Here is a 21,560-nt window from a genome sequence, read left to right as displayed (position 1 = left end):
GTTCAGAAGTTCCATTGCACGTCTTTCGGCTCACTCTTTTCTCCTCAATCGCATCTTTCATTGTCCTCTTACATCTTAAATCCCCTGCCCATACCTTTCCCTCAGACCCATCTTCGCCATCGTATTTCCTCTCGCCGACTGAACTCCCATACATCACCTCTCCCCCTCCCGAACCCCTGGTCCATGTCTCATTCTAAACTAACTGCATGCCCACCCTCTCTCTGATACCCCTGTAGTCATCAAAAGCGACACACTCTTCTAACTCCGCACAACCTCTTACCGCCAAACAACTGCCATCTTCCCCCGAAACCCACCATCCTTCTCTCCTCACATGTCTGCTCCTCTCACTGGTTCTCACGCTGTCACGCATCCTTGCCCTGTTTCTTCGTGCCCAAATTGCCTCGAAACCCTGCCCTCCTCTTCTCTATCTCATCATCCTCTTCTTCTGCCCTCCCCCGCCTTTGCTCTTCTTCCCCCTTGATACGTTTCCTCCCCATCTTACTCCAGCACCAGCCCTCCCCCTCTTTATTGAAGCTTGGATCCCATCCCCCTTCCCAGCAGATACGGTAAGGGGGGGGGGGGGGGGGGGGGGGGGCAATGCGCACTGCAGTTTATTCAGATCCATTCATAGAAACACACCCACTGCCTGTGGCGCGGCGGGACAGCTTCCGGTCCCCAATCATAACAAAAAAGCATTTGCAATGCAATAGGTCTCGCATTTGCGAGTTTGAGCTTTTGGCATTGTAAATGACAATGCCTTTTATTTATGTGTTTTGCAAACCTGCAAGAATTGTGTAAACACGCACTTTGTACTTATAGGCGTTTCTTACGACTAGCCAGGCCCGGTTATAGCGGGTGGGCCGGGTGGGCCAGGCCCACCCAAACATGAGCCTGGCCGACCAAAACAGGAGCCTTGGCCCCTGGCAGTGAGGGTTTGAAGGCAGGCGCACAACGCCATTTGGCTCAAAGGGCTGTCTGTGTGTGTCAGCCCGGCTGAAACAGCTTTCTGGGCGCACACACACAGAGACAGACAGTTTTCGAGATTATCGCTGCAGCACCAGAGTACTTCACAGGTCTTTACAAGACTATTAACATGTTAAGACCATTTACATGTTAATGAGGCTTTGTTTATTTTTTCACCCCTTCATCTCCACTAAGGACATGACGAAAGGCGACAAATCCTTTCTTTGGCAGGGGTAACCTTTGCCCACTGTTCTGCTGCATGGATATTTCTTTTTCTATGCAGTGCAGGAGAAAATAAGTTTGTTTATTCCTATTCACCTTTCCTGACCCCTGCAGCGGCTTATCACATCAGGTGTGACACAAAGTTTGACTAAGAGAATGTGTTACTAGTTGTTTTTCTATTTAAAATATGCACAGGCCCAGCAGGACACATACTTCCTGTGTGCTTCATTTAAACAGTTTTTATCATTATCATGGCTGATGCAGGACAACAGTAAGACAATACAAAATGCCCAGATAACGCTGGTGATTAATGATCCTGCTGGAGAGCAATCATTTGTCTGTTAGTAGTTTTTAAATGCAGATGAACTGTATTTTATGTGGATAGCTCAGTGGGTTACTGCCTTTGTCACAGAGATCCTTGTGCTACTTGCAGTTCAGAAGTTACAATCCTAACATAGGACAGTGACCAATGAACTGTCACCAAAGAGCTGCAAACAAACATGAATGGTATAGTTAGAACTTCGTTTTTTTTGTTTTGTGATATAGTTAGAACTTCCTCAGTCTTTCATTATTCTAATGTTGCTAAAATGAGTATGTTTGGGCAGATATACATTTTTATCAGTAAAGCCAACCCCCAAACACTGGAATACTCTTTAAATTCTAAGGTTGTTTTTCCCCAGACCAAACCCTCTTAAAATATACTGCCCACCAGTATGGATGACATGTGATTCATACACCTTGTAATCCTCATTGGCTTATGTGACATTCCCTGTAGACTGATTTACATACTTTTATGATTCATTGTCTCTGTATAATGTGCGCGTGGTGTAAAGTACTGACACACACTACACTGATACGAGTAGCGCTATACAACAAATGAAATGCATATGAGAGAGGGGCTACGTAAAGATGAGGGGCACTGTTGGAGGGTGGCAAAGAGGGAATTCGAGGAGGAGGTAGTGGGAGGGGCTATGGAGCGATGAGGGGCACTGTTGGAGGGTGACAATGAGGGAATCCGAGGAAGAGGTCATGGGTGGAGGGGGAGCTACAGAGAGATGAGGGGCACTGGTGGAGGGCGGCAGTGAGGGAATCCGAGGAGGAGGTAATGAGGGGGAGGGGCTATGGGGAGATGAGGGGCACTTGTGGTGTGTGGCAGTGAGGGAATCCGAGGAGGAGGTCAATAGGGGGGCCATGGAGGGATGAGGGGCACTGTTGGAAGGTGGTAGTAAAGGTATTTACAGAGAAAGAGGTTATTGGTGCGGGGCCAAAAAAGACTTTCGCATCAGCACTGAAGCCGGCCCTGTCATGGCCTTTCTGTTTTTGTTTATTTAATTAGCAATCGGGTTATAAGGGCTACTGTGGAACATACTTTAAAGTGCGTGCTAATTATATGTACTGCTATATTCAATGTTTTAAGTTTGAAGGTGATTTTACTAATGTTTTTACAGGGAAAAATGAAAGTGGAGCCCGATGGTGCCTGATATGGGGCTGGGACCCAAGGTCAGCTGTGAGATAAGGTGCACTGGAGGGTAGTAGTGGATAATCAAGCCTGTAAGGGGGTGCACTGCAGGGTCAGGGGTCAGGTGGAGGTAGTAATGAAGAGGGATTCTTCCTGAAGGCTCGCACAGAGGGAGCCTGTACGGGAGTGCGTTGCAGAGTCTAGGGTCGGGTGGAGGTAGTAATGAAGAGGGATTCTCACTGAAGGCTCACAGAAAGGGAGCCCGAGAAGTGTCACTTGCCTGAGACTCCCAACTCAGAAGCCTCCTCTTCCCATCAAAGGGACATTGCATGGAAAAAACACTTTTTGAGAGTGATAACATTGAGAAAGAGACTTGGAAAAGAGTGCGTTTTACTGGGCCTTGTAAGACTAAGAGATAAAGGAGGGCCCTGAAGCAGTCCTGCCAGACATATATGCGACAAATCGAGCCTACAGTGGCCCACCCAAATGCACCCTTGGCCCACCCAAATAAAAATTCCTGGAGCCGGGCCTGCGACTAGCAAGGCTGGCTCGTAAAGACTTTTTGTTTACACACCACATTACAGGTTTTCAAAACACATAAATAAAAGACATTGTCATTTACAATGCCAATAGATTAAACTCTCGCAAATGCGAGACCTATTGCATTGCAAATGCTTGTTTTTAGAATACAACTATGAGCTTTTAGGCTGGATCATGGCAGACCACCCAGCCCTGAAAGCAGCCTCATACCTAGAAACCCAACAAGGAAATACCAGAATGCCCAAATGCCATGGCAAGTCTGGCCTTAACTGAGTAATGTAACACCATGCACCCTGCAACCCAGCTGAAAACAGCAGTTTATTTCAGCTGTGCAGTTCTTATTATGTATCAGTTGTTATGCTATTGCGGCCTTTCATTACCACTGTGCCTAGCCCTACTCGATGAGGGCGAATGAGAAACCAGAGATAGATAACACCCCAGCCTTGATAATGTAGAGCTCAAATCAGCTCTGCTCAGACGCTCAGAATCTTTAGTTCTTGTACCTGACAGCCCAGACAGATGAACTTTTCCCAGATATAAGATCACTCCTACGTCATATTCATTATGACATCATGAGGGAGGCTCTGTAGCCACTCAAATTTCTTTCATATTTCACTGTACTAATTCACCACCAATCCTTTATGGGTTCCGGAGTAGCGTGCTCCTTGCCAAAAAAAGCGCTTTGACGTCTCATCAGGGGTAGTAAGTGCTATATAAATGCAATTACAATTACAATTCTACATGGCCGCCTTCGTGGCCGCCAGCCTCTCTCACCCGACTGTAGGGCCTGACAAAGTTTAAGACACGGTACCGTGGAGGCCCAGCAAGGGTTGAGGGGTGGGATTTGTTGTTAGGTCTCGGCTAGCGAAGGCTGCGCTTGCGCAGTCTCGATCGCGAGATTTAATGACTTGGAGAAGAGGGGCTTGAACCCGCCCCTCTTCTCTCCTCTTCTCCATTGGCTGGCCTCTTAAATGCTGGCCAGCCATTGGAGAAGAGGCTCGTCTCGCAAAACAAGCCCCGTCCTTTTCGGATTCAGGGGCGTGTTTTTTCGTTACTTTTCGCTGGGCGTGTTTTTCTCTCCTCCAGCCAATGGTAAGAGGAGAGAAAAAGAAAAACACGCCCCCGAACCCGAAACCGCCGCTGCGTTTCTCCGAGGCATTTCTGCTTCACCTCGGAGAAAGGCGGCGGTGTTAATGGCGTCCTCTCCCCCTGCTGTCGGCTCCCGTGTTCGGCTGCTGATATACTTATATACTGACATGAATGTGAACTTTTGCTGCAGCAGCGTGCACTGGCATGCATTAGAAATACTGATCCGAATAAATGCCTGGCATTGCTAGCCCCATCCCTGATCCCACCCCCACTCCACCCCTAGTCCACTGCGTAATTTGGTGCTGCAGCTGCACTTATTTTTCCTATTTAAATCACTAAGCAAGCTCTATAAATTCAATCACAATACAATATATACATAATACAAATAATGCATAATACAAAGACTGGCATATATTTTAGAATAATATAATCTCTATCCAGAAATGATGATGCAAGTAATGTTTATATAGCAAATACCCCATCCATGAAAAATAAGTGTACTTTTGAAGGTTTTGTATTCAAATTGATAAAGCTTCGTTTTTATTACACAGGCTCGATTTCACATCAATAACTTTAAATACCCTTACAAATCTTAATTTTATAGTAAGGTTTCTTTCGGAGTTATGAAAAAGTTGTAGTTTAAAGATGGCAGCCATATCAGTTCGCAACCTAGCGAACTACAGATTAGTGAGCGATCCACCAGTCTTCTCTTTCTTTTGTGTTTCCGTGGGCGGGACTTCCTCCAGGCAGGGCTATTCACTCACGCGCACTCGTCCTTTCCTCCTGTTCATGTTGTGGACAGTGCCAGACGTCGTTAAGGTGAGACACGGTAGTACTGAAGCAGTAAGTGCCTTGTCTGATTTCAGAGCACCGTGCTTAAGAGAGTAGGAGCACATCACTCTTGTCATGGACGGATTAAGCAAAGGAGTTGGGAGCGACGCTAGCATGGCTTAAAACGACACGTCAGCAAACAGTGGTCTGGAGCAAGGGGGGGCTTGTTTTGATGTTACAAAGGGACTTAGTGGCCGTGAGACAGTTTCCCGGGATACTTGGTGACTGTGGTAGAGCACACAGACAGATGAATGGGAGAGGAAGTATGTTGGTCTAGGTAATGCATGGGTGGAGGGTTTAGGATGCAGTGACTGTAGAGGCTTCACACTCTTGAGGCTTGTGGTGATCAGAAACAAGGTGGCTGATGTGCACGTAATTTTATGTGTGCAGTCCTTACACAGTGCGCTCACCGATGGGGTTGTGTTAGGCGCTAGGTACACGTCATCAAGGGCTTTGGGGCTGATCACGCTATCACCAACTTCGGACATATTACATCTCTTTATGTTCATTCTTTTCGTGAGAAACCGTGCGGTACAAAACTAATGTAGGTGCACATGGAAGAAGACCGAGTAGTAAAGCCAACATCTCTTTACATTTGTTTTGGCTGTGCATTTCGACGACACTCAATAGCTCTCCAAAGTGATGCATTTTACATCCACAAAATGCTAAATCATTTCCCATTTGGCTGGCATTGGGTGACAGTCTGATCGGCGCCACTTGCACCGGTCTCCTTCGGCCCTTCCCGCCTCCTCCATTACCATACACTCCTTGGCCCCTCCCGGCCATCACCTACCCCCCCCTGCCCAATGGCTCCCGGGCGCCCCGCTGAAACTGTGACCCACCCAACCGGCCTCTGAAGGACGAAAGGCTTCGGGATAAATACCACGCAACTCCTGCCTACCCCCAGTTCTTCCCCCTGTTGCACCTGAGCACCACCGCGACCGACCCTCCGCTAAAGGCTGCATGGGTCCCCTATGCAACGGGCGAAGCCGGGGTGCAGCAGCAATCTGCAGCTCAGCTATCACCAAGTGCAACCACTCCCCGCCCTCTCCAGCATTGCTTCCTGTACCGCGACCCTCATCCCTCCCCAGAGAGCGCTTCACCCTCGCCCTCCCGGCTCTTATGCACCACCGTGGCCCTGCAGCTGTCCACACCTTTATGCCACCCTGCTAAACGGCCCTCCTCCCCCGACTCACTGATCCCCCAGCCCCCCTCCCACCCTCACCTCACCTCACACCCTGTAGCTCTGTGTGGGGGGGCTCTGTGTGGGGGTGGCTCTGTGTGTGTGGGGGGGTGGCTCTGTGTGTGTGTGTGGGGGTGGCTCTGTGTGTGTGTGTGGGGGTGGCTCTGTGTGGGGGTGGCTCTGTGTGTGGGTGGCTGTGTGTGTGGGTGGCTCTGTGTGTGTGGGTGGCTCTGTGTGTGTAGGTGGCTCTGTGTGTGTGGGGGAGGGTCTGTGTGTGTGTGGGTGGCTCTGTGTGGGTGGCTCTGTGTGTGTGTCTCTGTGTGTGTGTATGGCTTTTTTTGTAGGTGGCTCGATGCTTGGTGGGTCTGTCTGTGTGTGGATAACTCTGTGTGTGTGTAGGTGGCTCTGTGGGTGGCTCTATGGGTGGCTCTATTTGTGTGTGGGTTGCTCTATGTGAGTGGCTCTGTGTGGGTGGCTCTGTGTGTGTGGGTGGCTTTGGGTGTGTGGCTCTGTGTGTGGGTGCAAATGCAATAGGTCTCGCATTTGAGAGTGATTAAGCTATTGACATTGTAAATAACAATGCCGTTTCTTTAAATGTTTTAAAAACAAAAACATAAACAAAAATAATGTCACGAGCAATGCCAATAGCTTTAACTTTAACAATGCCGAGACCATTGCATTGTAAATGCTTGTTTTTGTTTGGGTGGGAGTCCTCCTTCAAAGCAGGGCTGTGTGGCTGCGCTTCTTCAGCTGATGAAAGAGCGTTGCACTCGGCAGATGCATGGGAGGGATGAATTTATTTCCTATTTATCACAATGACAGAATCAAAGAGTCGGCGCATTCACAGATGGAAAAGGCGAAGTCGGGCCTTTGTTCTCATTAAACACATCGCTGCAAGGAGGTAAATAGCTTTGAGACATGGTAGATACACAACTATATACAAATAAAACAGAGGGAACGCGCTCGAGTTATACCCCTTTGAATAGTTAAAGAGCCTTTGAAGTGCAATATTGGTAAACAAAACATAGTCAACCCCAGGTCATTTTTGGTCCAAAAACCCTGTAAAAATAGTTCAACACATATTTATTTGTATTGGTTGACTTCTGTGATCCTATTCTACAGTCAGGACCCACAAGTCCAGGAGCGAGGTGTCTGTGCAGGTTTGTACTGAAGCTTCAGTTTCTCCTCACCCCGACTTGATCTAATTTCATTGCTGCCCACTCCAAGTGTCGGTTCATGAGGGTACATGAACCAAGTGATATTCATCACTCACAGCTAGGACACTGAGCACCACTTCCTGTCCCAGGAACTAGACAGGAAGTGAATGGAGAAGATAATCTGGTACTGGACTGCACAGGTGGAAACACGGGCCCCGGAAGTAGAGCAAGGAACAATGTAAAGAGATTGGAACGATAACAAAGATATAAAAATCATTAGTACATCTCTGTACCCACAACTAGTTATGAAGGAACACAACCTCACAATACTGCCTGCCCCTGCCACACACACACACGCTCATACAAGTGGCCTTGCGACAAGTTGTGGCCCCATCTGAGGCAGAATGTGGCTCTGGTACCAAACATAAGAAAAAGCACATGCAAGGGTGCCAAGGTACTGTGCATTGCAACACCTTGGCAAGAGCTATCAGTAGGTATACCCAGGTGGCATCTAAGGCTCTATGGAAGGAACTTAATTTAGGTGCCACATCATATATTCTGCAGCAAGATTGCCAGCGGGCGTGCCCAAGTGAAAGGTGGAGCATGCGGATGCCATTGAAACGTGGGGGTGGGGGTAGGGGGGGTGGAGTAAGTCAATGCAGCTTTAGCAGCACCTGAAACTGGACATGTGGTCTAACATTGGCTGCCATCTTTGTTCTAGGCAGCAGGACACACACGCTTTTGTGAGCTGTTATTGTCCATTTTAAGGTAAGACAAAAAGGTAATAGGTTTATGCAAGAATTCAAGAGACTTCAGTGACCATCTTAAAGGCAGGACAGTTTTGGATCCTACATTGAGAAATCAGGCCTCTCAAAATCTACAGTAATAACAAACAAGTTATGACACGAGAGTGAGAGCTATTTGTCAAAGTTTAGCCATGTTATACCGCAGCGCGGCCACCATGCAGTATGGCTTTAAAAAAAGCATTGGCAAAGCCAATAGGCTGCGTCTAAGAGAGCTATTGGCTTTGTCAAGGTTTTTAGTTATGTTGTACTGTAGTGCAACTGCTATGCAGCATGGCTCAAATTAAAAATCAAGCATTTGCAAAGCAATAGGCCTTGCATTTACGCGAGTTTGAGTTATTGGCATTGTAAATGACAATGCCTTTTATTTATGTTTTGGTTTTTAAAACGTAAATAAAACGCATTGTCATTTACAATGCCAATAGCTTAAACTCGCGTAAATGCGAGACCTATTGCATTGCAAATACTTGTCTTTAAAGCCTGTTTATGTCCCGCGCTCACCTGCCATGTTCTTCGAAAATCCCTGTTTCAACAAACAGGTCATCTGACAAAGTCCTTCAATTACCTCGGAGAACTGGAACGATTGTGCTTTCTTCTGTAAATAGGTGACAAACACTGCTCGGTACAGAGCGTGGCAGCGGGTGCACTGCTCTGAGTACGTTGTGCTAAAAGAATTGAAAAAGCCTAAGCTCTAAAGTTTCATTGATGGCCAATCGCCACTGCACATCAGACACATCTGCATTTCCGGTTTGAATGGACCCGGCAACTATCTGTATCAATGCCATACAAAATGGCACCATGCCATTCTTTGTGAATCTACCGCTCTGTAATTAAAAATGAAATAGGTCTCGCATTAATGCGAGTTTGAGCTATTGACATTGCAAATGACAATGCCTTTTATTTTTGTTTTCGTTTTTTAAACATAAATAAAAGGCATTGTCATTTACAATGCCAATAGCTTAAACTCGCGTAAATGCGAGACCTATTGCATTGCAAATGCTTGTTTCTTGAAGGTTCCATGAACAGGTTGGTGAAGCTCTGGGGCACCTTGCAGCCAGTGCTCTCTAACATGGCATGGTAGCTGCTGTTGAGTCTAAAAATGTTCTGATGTAAAACAATGTGCACTAGCAGCTGAATGTCTTCACCCATATCCATCTCCAGGCCCCAAGTTAACAGGGAATGCAGGTCTGTGCTTTATTTACATCTATCCTGCCCAAAAGATCTCCTGATATTGTAATGGTGCCTAGTACCGCTCAGGGATGCTGCAGCCCTGTCGACAGAAGGAGGCGAAAATGACTTAATAAACTAAGATTAATGTTGGCAGAGAGATGGAAGCACTCGGGTGGTAGGATGGCGTTGGTTGGAAAATTAACAGCTTGGCCCGTAAGTGAACGAAGAAGATGAAGGGTGGGGCAGAGAAGCAGTCACTTATGATTGCCGGCGAGTGGCTGAGAGCCAGAATGATAGCACGAGAACAGCTGAATGCCTGTCAAAGAGAAACAGTCGAATGCCTGCCAAAGAATGACCACGTGGAAACAGCTGAATCCCTGACACTGAACAGTTGAATCCCTGCCAATGAACATTTGAATGCCTGCTAATGAACTGTGGGACAGTTGAATTTGTATCTATCAGCTTGTCAAACATAAAGTTATTCACGGACATCCTGGGAGCTGAGAACTACATTGCTATGAACGGACATCCTGGGAGCTGTAAACTGCATTGCCATGACCAATCAGAGCAAGGGAAACGGCAAGAGTTGAAACATTTGAGGGTAGAGAGCCAGCAAACAAAGTATAAATATCAGACCAAAATTGGGGTTATGTGTCAGAGAAGCTGGTTGGACAGAAGCTGTTTTGGAGAGAAGCTGTTTGAAGAGATGCTGGGAGCTTGAAACTATGCCAGATTGCGCACTGATGACCCCTGTAGGTTCGAGATCGTTGCGGGACACTAGCCTGGGTGAGAGAAGTCATTGAGGAGGCCAAGGGTTAATTAAGTAAGTTGGGGTTTTAGTGCTGGGTAGGAAGGTTTTAGTGTAGGAAATCTTTAGAATTAAATGCATGTTTTTGACTACGGTTCACTGATCCTTCAATTTTGGAACCCTCTGTCAGTTACATGACCAAGGATTGATTTTTAACCATTTTGAGAATAATGAAATGAATGCAAGCCTACATTTTCTCTTCAAGATTTTTATTAAACAGTTTTTTGATTTATGTCCTGAATAAATGGCAATGCTCAAGTGAGAATTGATAGTGAGAGAATAAATGATAATTTTCTTTCTGTAAATTAATTATATAAAATCTTTTAAATGATTTCAGGTGTTCATGATTCTTTTAGAGTAAATTAATTATGCAATTCAATACATTGTTGTAGTAAGGTTAAGCTGGTCTTGACAATCACCATCAACCAGTCCAACTAATTGGTCCATCGACCTGTGGTAAATATTTCGTTACCGGTACTATTTTTATGCGGTAAAGTCTTAGTGAGAATAACTCAGTAAAAATAAGAGGCAGAATCCGTGGTATTAGAGGTTTTAAAAGGCTTTATTCCTATACAAAGGAATACAATTCGAATTGTAGGCATTCTATTCCATCACCACGAAAGTTCAGGAAGGAAGGGCATATATTATTGTCAGATAAGCAGTTTTATAGAAAATGCATTACAGTGAAACAGATGCAAGAGGCGTAACAGCTGATAATACAGATAAACTGTGCATACGTAACTAATAGAGGCGTATACATGGGTGTAACTAAAATACGTCATTAAACATGATGTCACAAGTGGGTGGATCCACAGAAGAATCCTGCAATGTCAGCAGAAATATTTGGCAGAGATGCGCGCGCAGCCGCATGACGTGTGATTGACGTGCAACTAGAGGGTGAAGGGCACTTGACATTTAGCTCTACATGTGGAGACAGAAGTCTGGGGTTATGTCAACCTAATCCCAAATCATATCTAATATCCTATGTTTAAAGAACTGTGTTATCCAAAAGGAGAGGTCTCTAGGATAGAATCTATTCTATACTGACTGTTAGTGCGTGTACAAGCGTCTAAGTGTCTACACTAGATGCGAGGGGGTAGGAATATTCCATGGTAACGGGGCTATGAATTACTTGCATGAGGACAGCGAGGCCTGGCCCCTTTGCACGGTAGCTGGGGGAATGTTTACCTAAACTGCTAGACAGGAATGCATCGGATGAGGAGGGAGGAGATAATCTTGAAGGTGAAATACAGTTTTTGGCAGGCGATAGGCTGGATCAGGCACCGTTAGCCGCGCAGGGAGTAGGACAAAGTTCATGGTCACAGATGCAGGCTCAGACTGGAGCTTTCAGAAGCAGAAGGCAGGAAAAGGCTTGATGACAGAATTCGGGCCTACTCGCCTGAATCTGTAAAATGTGGAAAGTGAACCACATAAAGTCGGTGGCCTTTCATACTTAGGAATGGAATATCTGACCCATTCATGGCGGGTCTGAAAGAGGACATGTTGACGGTGGACGCACATATATTTGCGTCTTCAAAACTGGAGCAGGAGGGAACATACATATACTTATAGCATGTACATGGAGCCGTTGGGGTCTACGATAGGGGACATAACTGATCACAAAATTCATATTTCCTCAGACCAAGTGGTGGAGTGCCTTGATGTCAAAGTTAGGATTCTATTGGTACGGATGAATATAATGTATATAATGTAAAGGAATTACTCCCGATAGGTAACAAGGTACCCCAACATGTCCAGCGCTTCTTTTTCTCCTGTGCACAGATTCGAGTGAGACGTATGAGTGTTGGTGTTATGGGCCCCACCAATGAATGAATGTATGAATGAGTTAGTGTGATGACGAGTCTGTGACATAGGGAGAATATGCAAATTAGCCCTTTCCGCTGGAGCAATAGCTACAGACAGACTCCTCATAGAGGTCCAACAATCACAGACACCGTTGTGCCGCTTTTGGATTATCGCGATAATGAGCTGGAGGTGCTTTGAAGTCTGGAGAAACAGCTTCAACCACCCCAAGACTGAGTACAAAAGTGCGCTAGCAGTTCAATGAGCGCGGCTTTTGATAAGTGGGTTAATCTGTCTGTCACGTGCTAGCGTTATTTCTATATTTAAAACTAGGGGCTGCCCCCTTCCCCTTTTATTACTCCATTACTGAGGTGGTGGCCTACTCCCCAATTTATTGTATATGCAGCAGTGGTGCAAGCTTCCTTAAATTTCACAGAGAAAGTAAAGTATGGACAATATCAGTATCCATTTGCATTATACATAGAGAGAATGTGCAACATGTGTCTCAAAGCAAACGCAGCCAAGGCGAAAGATTAACAAATGGGAGAGGAGGGGATATGAAAATGATATTTCCACTGAGTGCCAAGCGCTTGGTGTCATGCAACATTCGCGGCGGTGCTGCCTGGCATGGCTTTTATCCCCTAATTAAACCCAGAGTGCCGTGCCAGATGGAGACGCTGCCTGCACAGCGAGGTTGCATAGTGCTTCCCGTAAGGCAGTCCAGGGAGTGGCGGCAGAGGGTCTTGCAGGGGGAGGCGAGGATGCCCCTGCTAGAAGCAGGCACGGCCAGACCACCCGTTCCTGCCAGAGACATGACCACTGAGTGTGCCACTCCTGGAGGCCACTGCAGAGGTAATGAGTGAGGCACAGGGGAGTGAGAGTCCTGTATGATGTAATGGTGAGAGAGAAAGAGAAAACTGGAACTGAGGCGGGGGAGGTCAGTCAAAGAGAGAGTCAAGAGAGAGCAAAAGGTTGGAGATCACAGAGGGCAGCGAGAGAAAGAGCGACGAGAGGGTGGTGAAAAAGTGGTTGAACGGCGGGAGGGCCTCGTGAGAGAACGAGTGGACGGGGGTGTCGAAAGAGAACGAACAGCCAGAGGGGGGTCAAGACTAGAGAGCTAAAACGGCGAGAGGGATCAAAAGAGGACCCTTAATTGCAGACAACCATGAGGCAGACAGCCCACCCTACCCAACTAGGTGCCCAACTGAGCGGGGCTAGCGCTAGAAGAACTCCTGTGAGGGCATCAAGGCGCAGTGAGACAGTAATTGAAAATCTAGACACTGGCACCTAACGCCAGCACCAGCCCGTTGACTGGCAGTCCCAGGTGAGAGTAAGGGGTGCTGCGAAACCCCTGACAGCACCGTGATGAGGGGAGGACTCAACTGTGCTGGCAGTACCCAGGAAGATAATAAGGTGTGACTGACTCGGGGTCAGCTCTTCCATCAGCGACAGTAAACATAACGTCTTTTTTTTTACTATATCTTATCACGCCATGACTCGCATACGGGCCTGAAGACCAATGCACTTGCTGCAGTGACTGGTGTTTGACCTCAGGGTCATAATTTAAAAGCCTGTCGTCTACTCAGCCTTTCATCCTTCAGAGATCGATAAAATGAGTACCACTGCCGATTTAGCAATAAACACCTCCTATTAAGTAACAAGATACCCCTGAACGTGCATTTCACAAATGCACAAAATATGAAAAGCTATCTCAACTGAGCAGAGCAAGAATGCACTTGTTTGCCTTTCACGACGTTAATAACGTGCGCACTAGACCAGGTCTACACCAATAACATGGAGTTCTGTTTCCAAAACAAGGCGCCGAGGCAGCCCTGAACGCTGGAAGCCGCCAGTGATTTATAGAGCCGAAAGCAGCACTTAATGAGCGCTAAACAATCGAAATATGTCTTGGAAACCTTTGGAGGGTGAAGTGCTGGGAACAGGCGCCCTCGGAATGCCTGTGCGCCGTGGCTCAACTGCTTCATGGCTGTTGTGAAGACTTTTCTTATCTGCTTGTTTATTTAACAAGCAGATAAGAAAATTATTCACGAGGGCTGTGAAGCACAAAGAGAAAAAAAACGCGTGTCATCTGTTATCATTCAGCCACTTGTTAGAATTGCCTTAGATCGTGAGTAATTTTTTTTTCCGTGCTTTTGGTTTGCAGGCTGTCACATGGGCTGAGTGAAAACAGATGCGCTTGTCACGATGGGCAGCATCACAAAACTGCAAGGGCGTCAACAAAAGTGACAGCCAGCAAACCAAAAGCACGGAAAAAACATTAATCACGACCTAAGCTAATTGCAAATGGTCGAGACACAGGGTCGTGGATTAAAGCTCCCCTTCTTACAGTGTTTACTATAGCCCTCGCAGGGCGAGAAGCGCATGCGCACTCCAACACCAGGCGAGGCCTAAAAAGCGATATGATGCCACCAGCCCTGGCCATATCATAGCGCTTTTATTCTTACTGCACAGAGGGCTGGCTGCAACACGGAGAGAGGGTGCATGGGGGGCGACAGGGATGGTGGGCATTGTGTAAAACGTTCTATGACGTGACCAGCACTGGCTGCATTATAGCGCTCTTTTTCTGTTTATTGCGGCCTGGGTGCGGGAGGCAACACAGAGGCAGAGGGTTGGAGAGTAGGGTAAGCAACAACATGGACAGCAGGTGAGGTGGAAGCCAGAGCAACAACACAGAGAGGATGGGGGCTAGCAAAAACACGGACATGCATCGACTCTTATGATTGTTTATTTGCTGGTGGGTGAGTGGTGTTTGTCCCTTCGAGAAGCGGTCATCAGTGTGTTGGTAGATGTGGAGGGTAGGTTAGTGGGAGTTGGGAGCGTGACTATTTCTGTCGACGATTCATGCAGTCTGTAGGGTGGGGATGAAGGTGAGGGTTGTGAGGGAGGGTGGTGGTCCCTTTGAGAAGTGGTCATCTTGTGTTGGTGGACTTTGAGGGTAGGTAGTGGGAGCTGGGAGCATGAGCCTCTCTGCTGATGATCCATGCAGTCTGTAGGGCGGGAGAAGGGGGTGAGGGTTATGAGTGAGTGTGGAGGTCAGGGGATTTGTTAGGGTGAGGGATGGGATTGTAGTTGGTAGTCTGGGCTGGGCTTGAGAGGGTGTTGGTGAGTGAGAAGACCATGTTATGCAGAGAAGGGGTAGAAGTGTTGACCAGTGGGCAGTCCGGTCTGCTAGGATAGGTTCCGGCTAGGGTGACGTCAAAGAGTAGGGTTGGCGGTATAACTTGTGATTGTTCCATTTTGAGCAGTATCCTGTGGAGGGAGTGGCTGGGGGAGAGAGGTTTGAGACTGTGAAATGGCGCTTTTTAGAGTAGAGAATATGGATTTGAAAGAGCACAGGTTGGTATCATTAGCCTGTATCATGATAATTCAGTTTCTGAAGATGGTAGCAGTAGCATTGCCCATAAACATGGTTGAGTTGGAGATTGTAAGTTTACGACCGTAGGGGATGTTGGTGGATTTGGCAATGCGAAAGTATTTAGTTAGGTGTGTGTTCCATATCACCGGGCGTATAGTGTAAAAGATGAGGTCTGTTCTCTATAGGCCTTTGGAAATATTGTAATAGAGATCAGCAATGAGAATTTCGGGGTGTTTTTGTTCAATTTGTGTTTGAGATTTTATGCCGCTGTGGGGGAGAGGTTGCTGGTTAGAGTGATGGAGAAGGAGTTTCGATCGTGAGGTTTTAAGAGGGGGGATAGCGTAGGAGTTGGGAGTTCTGTGGAGGTCTGCATCATTAGTCCTTTAGGTGGAACTCATGGATCTTATAAGAGACAAGCAGATTTCCTTTCTTTTTCTTTAATAGGCCTGGTATATGTTTTGGATGGAAGTCTGTGAGTTTCAATTGACTCTGCTGTGGGGTAGTTCTTCGGGGAGAGGGGTAAGAGGTGAGCTTTGCACTTCTTTTCCACTACTGAGTATTAGAGTACTATACTGTAGTGTATAAGCAACTGGACATCCTTGCGGGAGTCAAGCAGTGCTATAAAAATACTACTTGATTAATTGGTTGATTAATATTTAGTGTGGGGAGGTGTTGCTGAGAGCAGTATATTTGAGATGAGAATAGAGTTTGAGCTGCCAAACTGGAAGTTAGAGGGAGCTTGTGTTCAGGTGCTCCTTTTATTATTTCAATGGTGTTTCAGGGACCTGTGTTCAGGTAGACCTTCTTTTATTCCTCTGGTGTGGTGGAGCCAGGGAGGTCGAGGAGGGACTAATACCTCCTTTGACCTCATTCAGTGTTTGCGTGTAGAGTTCAAGGGACAGCCAGGGACATCCATAAGGTAGTCACAGTTCTAGTAATACTTATAAGAGTTGCTACAATAAGAATCACAATATATTACTGTTTGCTAAATACCTTGCATGGATGAAAATATAACTCATCTTTCACACAGAGTGCATAATGATGAAGCATGACCTACTTATCCTACTCATAAAGAGAATTGTTGATGAACATATATTTAATATATACATCACTTTTATGTTTAGTTTCAAAGTTACAGGAATACTAAGTTCCCTCTCAAAATACAGAGAGATGGTCACACGGAGATATCACTAAAGTATATCCATTCACTGTTATAGTTAGATACAGGACTTTCATGGCAGGCTACTAAAGATATCTCCTATTGCATTTAGACAGCACTACGTCCTGCAGATACAATGCACCTCAGAGTTGATGAGATAGATGGTGCAGTCCAGTGTCTTTTTTCTCTCTTATCCCATCCCCCTTTCCCACGTTTCTACCACTAGCCTATATTCTTGTGTATGTGGTCACTGGTCGAGGCTTCAAGAGACAGAACAGAGCATCAACACTCCTGTTGGATCCAGTATGCACGGTGAATGAACGCCAAATATAGGCAGAAAATCACAGAGATAGTGGCACACCAGATTTTTGTCAGCATGCAGTTTGCCTAAAATGTGGCAATGACGAGTGTGTAAGAAGCTGGCTCTTTATATGGTATACCAAAAAGAGGTATATCATGCAAACAGTCCAGGTATTCCTTTATGAGTTGACAGGGGCTTGTTTTAGCAAATTCCAAGGTGCTCCTCTAGGGGGCAGTGTGGCCGAACCGCGTTAGGCTTATCAGAGAGGAGGGTTAGACATCTGCAAATACACACCAAAGTCAATAAATTATGCACATGACTCAATAATGAGATCCACACCAATTCATAAAAATAACATGTGTCTTTATATATGTTTAGGCACCAGAATCAATACGATCAGGAAAGTACGTTTTGCAAGAGAAATACTTGACGTTTTAAAAAGTTGACACTTAGTGCATTTTTCAGAAGCTGTAATGCTACCCTATGGGAGGAAAAACAAGTATGGCATTCAGGCACAGTACAGCAACTTACAAGGCCAATATCTTGGACGTAAGGTGGGGCTGGGGCAAGCCAAGGTGTACTCTGTCTCTTGAGGGCAAGTGGACCAGGATGACACTGTTGGCCCACTTCGACTTCGGCTGGGGGGCTCGGGTGCAGTGGTGCTTGGTGGCATCAGATTTTTGCGGGCCTGAAGTCCTCACGATTCTTCTTGGGATGCCTGCAGGATGCAGGAGATGGGAGTCCTTGAGCCTTTATTGAAGGCAGGCAATCCTCCCTGGCTTTGGGGGAACGACAGCTTGCAGGTCGAGTCGACTTTGGCACAATTCAATGGGGAATAGCAGACAGGCTGGCAGGGCTGATGCCAAGTTAGTTGCTCTTCTTCGATATTTGCTTTTGCGGCTCTTCAGTGTCTTTCTTCATAGGTCATCAGGATCTGATTTCCTGGAGCCAGGGGCTCCCCTAAATATGGAATTTAAGGGTGTTAGGGGAGTGTAGAGTAGTAGCCAATGGGCTACTTACCCCTGGGGTCACTATCAATCAATCAATCAATCAATCAGGAGTTTGTATAGCATGACTACTCACCCCTGAGGGTCTCAAGGCAATGGGGTTGGGGGGGCTGGGGATCAGTCTGGGTGTGGAGGTTCAGTCGAAGAGCCAGGTCTTGAGGTCCTTCCTGAATTGAGTCAGCGACGAGGACTGCCTGAGTTGGAGGGCTAGGGTGTTCCAGGTCTTGGCGGCAAGGTAGAAGGATCTTTCTCCGGTTCTGGTCTTGTGAATCCGTGGAATTGTGGCCAGGGCAAGTCGGGCAGAGCGAAGTTGTCTGGCGGGTATGTGGAATACGAGGTGGTGGTTCAGATATGCTGGTCCTGCATAGCAGAGAGCTTTTTAGGCAAGTGTGTGGAGCTTGAAGGTGATTCTCTTCTTGATTAGGAGCCAGTAGAGTTGTCGGAGGTATTGTGTTATGTGGCTGCGGCGGGGGATGTCGATGACCAGTCTGTCTACGGTGTTTTGGACGTTCTGTCGTTTCCTGAGCTGTTTTTGGGTGACGCCGGCGTAAAGTACATTGCCGTAGTCAAGTCTGCTAGTGCATCTGAATGTCTTTCGAAGCTTGTGGAAGCAGGATGAGGATGAGGATGCGGCGTTGATTTGGCGGTTCATTGTGAGCGAGGAGCCCAGTATGATGCCTAGGTTGCATGGTCCATAGAGGTGGCAGGGGTGGGCATAACCCTGTCCCAAAGGCCAAGTTGGCCACCTCAGGAAAGTCGTATATCCACTTCAGGTAGCTCACTTTAGGGGAGGTACTAGCATGACAGTTGACTCGCCTATCTTGGCTAGCTAATTTTCCCATCTGCCCAGGTGTCAAAGGGCTCTGGACAAAAGGAGTCTGCTTCCTCTCCTGTGAGAGAAGCCAGATTTCCATACCAAAGGCGATGGGCTCTTTGAAGCTCCGCTGCCTTGGAATGCTAATCTGCAGGTCATCCTGTGGTAGGGCATGAAAAGCACCCTCTGCCCATGCAGGCTTTATTTCTGACCTCCTGAGAGCAAAGGCCCTCACCCTTGGGGGTCAGAAACTGGTCTCTGGTGGCATGTTGGCGAAAACAAGTCTGTCAGCACACCAGTTGCTGGCAGGTTTTCAGGGGGACTTCTGCGGTTTCCTCTGTGTGCATGTAATAATAAATCCAACACTGGGATCAGTGGGGATTTATTACTACATGTTGCAGTGGTGTAGCTAGGGGGAGCGGTGGGGGCGGTCTGCCCCAGGCGGCACTATTTTGGGGGCGGTAGCAGCCAGCGGTTGCGCGACCCTTGTGGCACGTGGCAGCGGCGTTTATTATTTGGGGACACTGAGATACACATCACTGACCCACCACCCACCCCTTCACGTGCGGCTGTGAGTCTGTCGCTATGGAGCCCTGTCTGCACATGTGACGTGCAGTTATGTAAGTGCAAGCGCACCGGCTGCAGTGCACGCACACACCACCTAGAATAGTGGTGGTGGTGCGGTGCGCGGCGTATCCTTGTATGTGGTTCCCAGGGCCGTCAATCATGTAGCGCATGAAAGCGCTACGAATGACGGCCTTGGGCATCAATTTTGGCCAGCCCCTGCGCAGCGCTGTTAAAATGCAGTAGTGACGCAGAGCCACCACCACGCGCTGACGGACCTGGCAAGACTAGAGAGGTTACACCACGCTACCCACCACACGAGAGAAGGGGAATTGAGGCCCCTAATATGACGGGCTGAGGCACAAAGAAGCCAGAGTCTCTCCGTGCAAATGATGACTTAACCTTCCATGTCGGGATGTGGCCACTGTAGGAGAGTAGGGTCTGCAATCCTATGATCACCCAGATTTTTTGCTTTTGCTTTATTGGTTTATGACTTTCCCTGGCTGTGGGCCTGCCAATCAGACCCACAGCCTAGCTGTTCTCTCTCCCGATTAAAACACATGTACATTAGGTGCATCCACTAATTGGAACTGGGCCGCCTTATCAGTCCCTGTATCAGCATACCACAGGTATCCAGGGCATCGGCGTACCCAGGGCCTACCAGGGGCTGCAGCATGTATTATGCCACCCCTGGATGGCCACCCAAATCTGACACAACTGGCTGCATGACAGCTGGGGCAAGGTGGTGTAATCACCCGTTGCTGTAGGTGTAGTATTCCTATACCTAACCCTAAAATGGACGCATGGATTCCTATCAGTCACTCCTATGGCAGGCCTTATCAATCCTGAAGGCAGAGTGCTGGGAGTCATGTGAGATGGTGCTCTGGCGCGAGCTGAGCCCGTCGACGGCTTGCGGAACCAAGTCCTAATAGCTGTTCCATGGTGACGCGTGCCATCTACCTTAAAATGCCTTATAATCCTCGCGGTTATTTGCTAACTATGGCATCGCATCCCCCACACATGTCGAGTAAGGTGTCATATGAATTGGAATACGAACCCCTCGCTAATTCTGTCGACGGGGTTAGCATTCCACCCTTCTAGAGGGACACGACATGGAAGTAACCTTGAACCCCGGTTAAAGTTGACTCAAGCCTCAGCATCACAAAATGGATGCTGCCACCAGACACAAGTCTGACCTCCTGCTGCTGGGAGACCTTCCAGCGAGGGGAGCTTGGACAAAGGGTTTCCTGTCGAGGGCGGTGTTAGCACCATCCCAGACAGGGTTTGTGTATCCCAGGTAGGCAGGGCTGAAAGGAAGGTGATTGCAAGTGGCACCCCGGTGCTCACTGTGCATAGCCCGGCTCAAACCAGTTTCGGGGGCACCCCAGCCCCTGAGCTGGGGCGAAGCCGGACAAAGGATAGGGGTGTAACTACCCCCCTCCTGGTCCCACCCATAGGTAGGACCTAGCCACGGGCCAGCCCCTTTTCCTAGTATAAAGGTAGGAGCGAGTCCCCTTCCCAAATTGGATAATTCTGAATCTTGAACTACTTTCCACGAAAGGAACTCTTGACTTTTTCTGAACACTCTCCCTTGTGGCTAAGGAGTAGCCACCCTGCACCAGCAGGCACCACCTAAGCGCTTGCGGTTTGCTGCACGTCTCTCCTACGGATCAAGACTACCCAGCTCGACGAGACCCGGATTCCCCGCCATCTCTGACCTCTACCTACATCGTCAGCCCAGCTGAGATTCGTAGGTGTGACGAGACCTGCGGGACCGGCCATCTTCAGAACCTGCACGACGCTTATCTAGCACAACCACCGAGGGACCCTCGAGTGAGTGCACCTAGGGTTTGAGAAGCCCTAACCCTGAGTAGCTCCAGCACCGAAGCCTGCCTCCCCAGCATCCCCGAGATCTGCGTGGGGGCCCTTCTGCTCCTTGCTGCTCACCGCGTTGTCCGGCCACTCGCCGTCGGCTACTGGCCCTCTTCACGACGCACCACGACAGTTTTTCATCACTGGTCTGGTTGCTCCAGACTGGTCCTTGCTCCCCTTCAGCAGAGGAGTACCTCGGACCCTCCTGGTCCATTCCAGACGCCATCTTGACTCCCCCGCGTGGGCTTGCCTCTGCCAAGACCTGCTGCCCCACTCCTGGGCCCAGCATCATCGACAGCAGACACCTTCGTGGGACAGCTCGCCCTCCATCCTGGTCGCCGCCGCGCCTCCTGGTCCGAGGAACAGCCGAGTCCGACGTCACCCACTCACCTGGTCGAGGTGACTTCAGCCGGTACCTTCCTGGTGCCCACACGATCGC

Source organism: Triturus cristatus, chromosome 1_1 (genome assembly GCF_964204655.1).
Source record: "Triturus cristatus chromosome 1_1, aTriCri1.1, whole genome shotgun sequence".
Classification (NCBI taxonomy): domain Eukaryota; kingdom Metazoa; phylum Chordata; class Amphibia; order Caudata; family Salamandridae; genus Triturus; species Triturus cristatus.
The sequence above is the reverse complement of the archived record's forward strand: the minus strand, read 5'-3'. Positions refer to the sequence as shown.